Here is a 6,000-nt window from a genome sequence, read left to right as displayed (position 1 = left end):
AACTGATTGACTATTTCGGGCCAGGCTGGGTTGCAAGTAAAGGTGACGAATAAGTCAGGGCGACCATGTGTACGCACATAAACAAACGCGTCCTGAGTATATTCGTGTAAGTACATGTCAACGTAAAACTGATTGGCCAGTTGCTTGCATCTTTGTACAATGTTATAGTTGTTTTCTCGTATCATCATGTTGTAGGCATAAAAATCCATGCATGAAACCTTTTTGTTATGCAAGGGAAGACCTGTTACAGGATTAATTTGAGGAACTTGAAAGTGGTACCCCTCTTGTCCCTTACTAAATATGATCGGATATTTCAACGCATCATAAAATTTATGAGTATCAGGCACCCTGGTTAATGTGTCATCTCGGGCCTGTAAAACTATATCACGGAAAGCAAACTTTTCGCCTGTAACCAAGGCTGCGACTTCATTTATTAACGGTGCATTATACCGCCTTTCATGTTCCCCACTTGGTGTGCGATCGGGGTGCATCACCAACCTATAATCCTCTCCCGGCATTCTTTCTAGTGCTGTTTTGAAAGTATTGATAAGGCGATTATGTTCATGCAACATTCTCTGGATTTTTAAAACAGTATCCCTTTCGATTCCTTGTATATTTTGACACCTGCGATCAGCTTCGTTTTTTTCATCGCCCATGAAATAAAGTTGCAAAAACTTTGGTTGTTCATTATATGCGGGAAGTAAGGAACCAATCCTGTGATACACCTGTCCTTGGATGGTAAAAGTAGGTGAAAATCCAGGCATTACGACCTCCTTATCTACACCAAATGACGTCATCTGAAAGCAAGAATTATACTTTCTAATCCTGCTTAAAAACCGGCGCGATTCGTTACTGTCGTATAAAAGTAAAGATTTAAGAGGTTCCTCTGGCTCGCCAAGTAATGGAATTTTAACCTTTCCACCAGAACAGCACATACCTGGAGTTTCTTCTTTCCATTTCAGTGCTTCACAATATCTGCATTTTTTATCCATTCTCCCAATGATAACCAATCGGTGATTAACATAGTCGATCAAAGGGTCATACTCAAAAGCGGCACCATTAAATGCCTCCCACGTACTCATTGAAAACGTACGTCTTCTTTCTGCCTGCCGTTCAGCATTTAAAAGACGTCGTCTTTGTGAATCTTCGTCAGTCTCTGCCGCAATAAATTCGAGCTCTGCTAGAACTACGGCTTAGATTGGATTTACGTTTGCGTGGCATATCGAAAACAATAAAACAATAATTAAAGATTTTTAAAATCGGTAGTTTTAAAAACTACAACGTAAGACAATTTTTTATAAAAACTTCGATAAAGCAAACCTTTTTACTTATAACCTAAATATCTAAATCAATCAATAACGTATTGAACCTAAACAACTATGCACCTGACAAACCTAACCAAAAATACGCAACGAATAGAGTTTCGTAACGCAATATTTCAATATTCGCATACGTGCGACGACGACGTCTGCCCTCGTGCGTCTGCCCGCTTGGGTAGGCACAGTTGGGCACGGCCCTCCCCTCGCGCCGCACCGCCTCTTCGCTCGCTAAATTTCATCAATTAGTATTTACCTTACTAAATTTCATCAAGATCTGTCTGCCTACTGCCTACCCCCTAAGAACGATGGCGTGATTATTTATAGCCTATGACCATTTCTAGGTTATCATCTATCACCATACCAAATTTCATCAAAATCCGTTCAGCCGTTTAGGCGTGAAAGAGGAACAGACAGACAGACAGACAGACAGACAGAGTTACTTTCGCATTTATAATATTAGTATGGATTGTATGCCTATACCTACAGAGCTTGAATTCATTGTTAGTGTAGGTAAGGATGCTTCGTGAACATGATGGTCGTGATTACTATCACTTCATTTATTAATTAAAGGTAGCTTGGTAGATTTTTTTAAGTTTATATTTCAATAAAAATATTCAGAGCGTAGTAATAATCAATAACAGACCAAAATCGTTAAAATAATTCAAAGTAATACATATTGAAAACATCAAAAAACAAAGAAAGCCAAAGAAATTCTGTTCATCAAATATTTTATTTATTTAGTAAAAAATCTTCCATATTTCATAACGCTAACAGGATGTGAGTGATCCCGACCTTTATTCATAAACAGACCGGCAGTAAAAAGAAAAACATTCGCACTACAGGTCAGAGTACAACCATTAGGAAGAAACCGTCGCAGTACAAACATTCATTCGTTCCCACCCCACTTCAAGCGTCTCCTTAAAAGGGAGGAGAAAATTATCTCGTGAATAAATTATATTTTTCCCCTTTTATGAAGACAGCTGAAGTGCATTTTCGCCCATCTTTTTTTCTTGTTTGACTCAGATCAAAGACATCGCAGGAATTCCGTTCCGTAAGGCCGCAGAAATAAAAATGAATAAAGAATTTAATGTGACTTGATGTCCCATGGATAATAGAGTTAGAGTACTTTAGGACGTTTCCCGAAGCGCCGTTTGTTTTTACAATTCAATTTTGCGTCTGCGAATTTGCACTTTTGACATAACACAGCCCTCCTTTGTGGGGTTTCTATCTAATTCCTCTGGATCACTGGGAATGTACAATAATTTTTTATTTCTGCTACGAAGGCAGACCAATTTCATTTATAATTCAATGTTTTTTCTAGATGAAAACGCAATAAAAACTTTTTATAATTTAATTTTAACAATTTAGGCAGCTTCTGTATTAGGAATAAGTATTATGTAAATTACTACACATTTTCTTCCATATATAATTATACATAATAGTACCAGTAGGTACAAGTGACTGCAGAACATACTGGAGGTCTATTACCAAAATCGATAGCCGAAGTTTCGTCCGAAACGAAAGAACGACGAACTTCAAATTAAGTCCTTCGTATCCGAAAAGTACGGACGGATTTCGTTTCGGAACGATAGACATAACCATAAAAGTGAAGTTGTAGTTACAACCTTATTAATCTCAAACAACGATAAAGTCAATGTTAAGAGCATACCTAAGGTAAACAAAAGACAAAATGTCTAATCGCGAACTTCGTATCGATCTTCGGACCCGAAACACTTTCGTAATAGGAAAATTTACGATCCGTCAACCGAAACTTCGTATTTCGATTTTGGTAATGGAGCTCCTGTTAATTTAGTCTTTTATAACATTATTTTGATGATACTCTCGTTGTTTTTAATTTTCAGTCATCCTCTCAAAACGTAAGCACTACACATACACACAAAACTCCATTTAAATCAATCTTGTGAAAATAGACATTCACTTTTCATTAATTGGGCCTGACGTAGGTGCCTAATACTTTTGAATTGTTTAATAAATATTTGTAATCAAGTAGCAGTAGATCTGGATAATATTATGATGCATACAGATTTATTTTCAGAATAGTATTGGTTATTTTTTTTGAGCAGGTGATTCATTTTCTTATATTAATAAAAACTTGATATCTCGTTTCTTGTATGTCATATTGGGTATAATGCTTTTTTGTTAGCATTTTCCGTAATCTTTAAACATGTACAACTGCGTACCAGTCGAAATATTTCGTAAAGTAGAGGAGAGAGTTGTACTAAGGTTTAAATAACTTGGTTAGCCCTTATTCTCAGTATGCAAATTAGAAGCGATTAAAAATGTTTGGTAGGAGTTTTTTGATGGGTCTATAATAGTCTAAGCACATGGTCGGATTTAGTACGGCCGGATCATCGGACGGACCGGTAGGCGCTTCGCATCAATTCGCGGCGTCGTACACGGTGTAGTCCGCACGGTTTTTTTTTTTTGTAATAATTTTATGCGAGGGACAATGCCACATACCATCGAATATGGTCCACTATCCGACCGCGTTCGATGGTTCGGCCGTTTTTAAATGTTGCTCTTTGAATAATTTTTTTGCGCTGGAACAAGCATAAAATGCAATCTTTAGCCGCTCACACACTATAAGGCACAGGTCTAGCCATAAATGTGTCTCGGTAATGCTCTCACCTCTAGTATTGTACAGCCCAGTATCAGCTCGAGTCATTTGACCGCGTGCCACGTAGAGGTGCTAGACCACTCGGCTTGATCGCTTTGCGTTGCGTAGTGACGTCATTACACTATATACTGAGCAGGACAAACAGTTGAAGAGCTGTGTTACCTAATTCCTCCGACATAGTTTGACATCGCACCTCAGAACAGAGTATCAAATATCCTTTTTCTCATGGATCGTTCTTCCATATATAATTCGACGACTCATAATTAGCGACAGTGGTTAGTGACCGTGAATACTGGGCTAGGGATCCTGGCTTCGAATCCCGGTAGATCCAAACGTTTGTGTGATGAATATAAATGCTTGTATTCGAGTCATGTTTATATATATATGTATTGTATTATGTATGTCGTTGTCTCATACCCATAGTACAGACTATGCTTAATATGGGGCAAGACTGTATTTATGATGTGTGAACAAAAAAAAAACAATAATGGAATAAATTCCCTAGCACCGTGTTTCTAGATTTATACGTTATGGGTTTCATTAATAGAATAGCTTACCTGTAGATAGCTCCTACCTATCTTGCTCAAAGGCCGAAAACGCTCCAGTGAATCTTACTATAATCATTCGCCATTACTTGACCAGTATGCTCGTTTATAGGTTCTACAAAAAAGTATTTAATTTACAAACAATTTACCATTTACCTACTAAGACTAAATCTGACTTCATATTTAAACGATTATGGATTAATTTATGTGATGTGTATTGCAATGAATTTAACTAGAGATTGTACGACTTTTTCTGCTATTTATACAGGAATACAGTTTTAACTATTTTTCTTACAAACACTAATAGCACAGTATAATTATCGATACTGATAAATCCAATTCATTTGACGTCGCATTTCGTTTCAACCAATCGTAACGCGTTATGTAAGATTGAACTTCCCTACCTTATTTTTCACTATTTATACAATATTTATACATTGAAATAATAAATTAAAAAAGTGTGTGTGTAGGTACTTATGTATGCACGCAAGAAGTTATGCTTCTCAAAATCATTAAAATGATTTATCCCTCGTGCTATTCTACATTTTAAGAAAGAAAAATTCTTGCACAGATTGCTTTGAAATTTAATTATAAAGTAATGAATATGGCTTAATGTGCCTGAAATTTTTTAATATCCTTATCATGGACAAAGAAGCCCAAAAAAAAATCGAATGACGCAAACGTCAGAAAATTTTAAGAACCAACTTCAACCTGTTACTTTTGTGTTACAGTCTGCGTGCGTCTTAAAATTTCACTCTCATCATTTTTTCATAACGCGCCTAAAGAAATAAGTAACTTCAATAAACCTTTGAATTACAATATGACGATACATTCTAAAAACATATTTGGGGCAAATTTAAATTTTATTAACCGACTATGTACACCGATTACGCTGAGATTTGCGATCCGATTTACGTGATTCATCTCTAATTTGATGCGGAATGTTTGCCATTTCGTGCCATAAAAATTTTACACAGTATGGCCCAGTAGTTTTCATTTTATGAACGTTTTTTATGAATATTTTTGATTACGCGGATTATATCATTATAGTTTGTGTACAGCTTTTTTAGGAATTTTCATTTAGGTTGATTATCTTTTATAATAAAGTATTAACCCGTGTCCCGATAGGTGGGTCTTAGGCTACCGGCCATTCAAAGCTAACAAACGTTCGTCACCATTATTCAGTGTCTCACAATGAGTGAAATAGAGTTTCGAACAGCATTTTTTCGGAGTCGATTCCTTTTTTCCGTTCCCGATTCTTCGGTTACATATTGTTTAAATCGGGGGTCACCTTTCGCAGGCCTACCCATAGTTACTTAAAAAAAGCTATTTAATATATGACTAATTGCAACGTTGACTTAAAGCAACGAAAACTTATAGTTTACCTGATTTAATCTAGAAAAATCCTACTGCAGTTCACAGAACAACCTATTGCCTTCAAACGAATTATTTATTAAGTTATTTTATACTTTTCAGTTTATGAAGTCGCTTTTTTTTA

This window comes from Leptidea sinapis, chromosome 35 (genome assembly GCF_905404315.1).
Source record: "Leptidea sinapis chromosome 35, ilLepSina1.1, whole genome shotgun sequence".
Lineage (NCBI taxonomy): Eukaryota > Metazoa > Arthropoda > Insecta > Lepidoptera > Pieridae > Leptidea > Leptidea sinapis.
Note: the sequence above shows the minus strand (reverse complement) of the source record.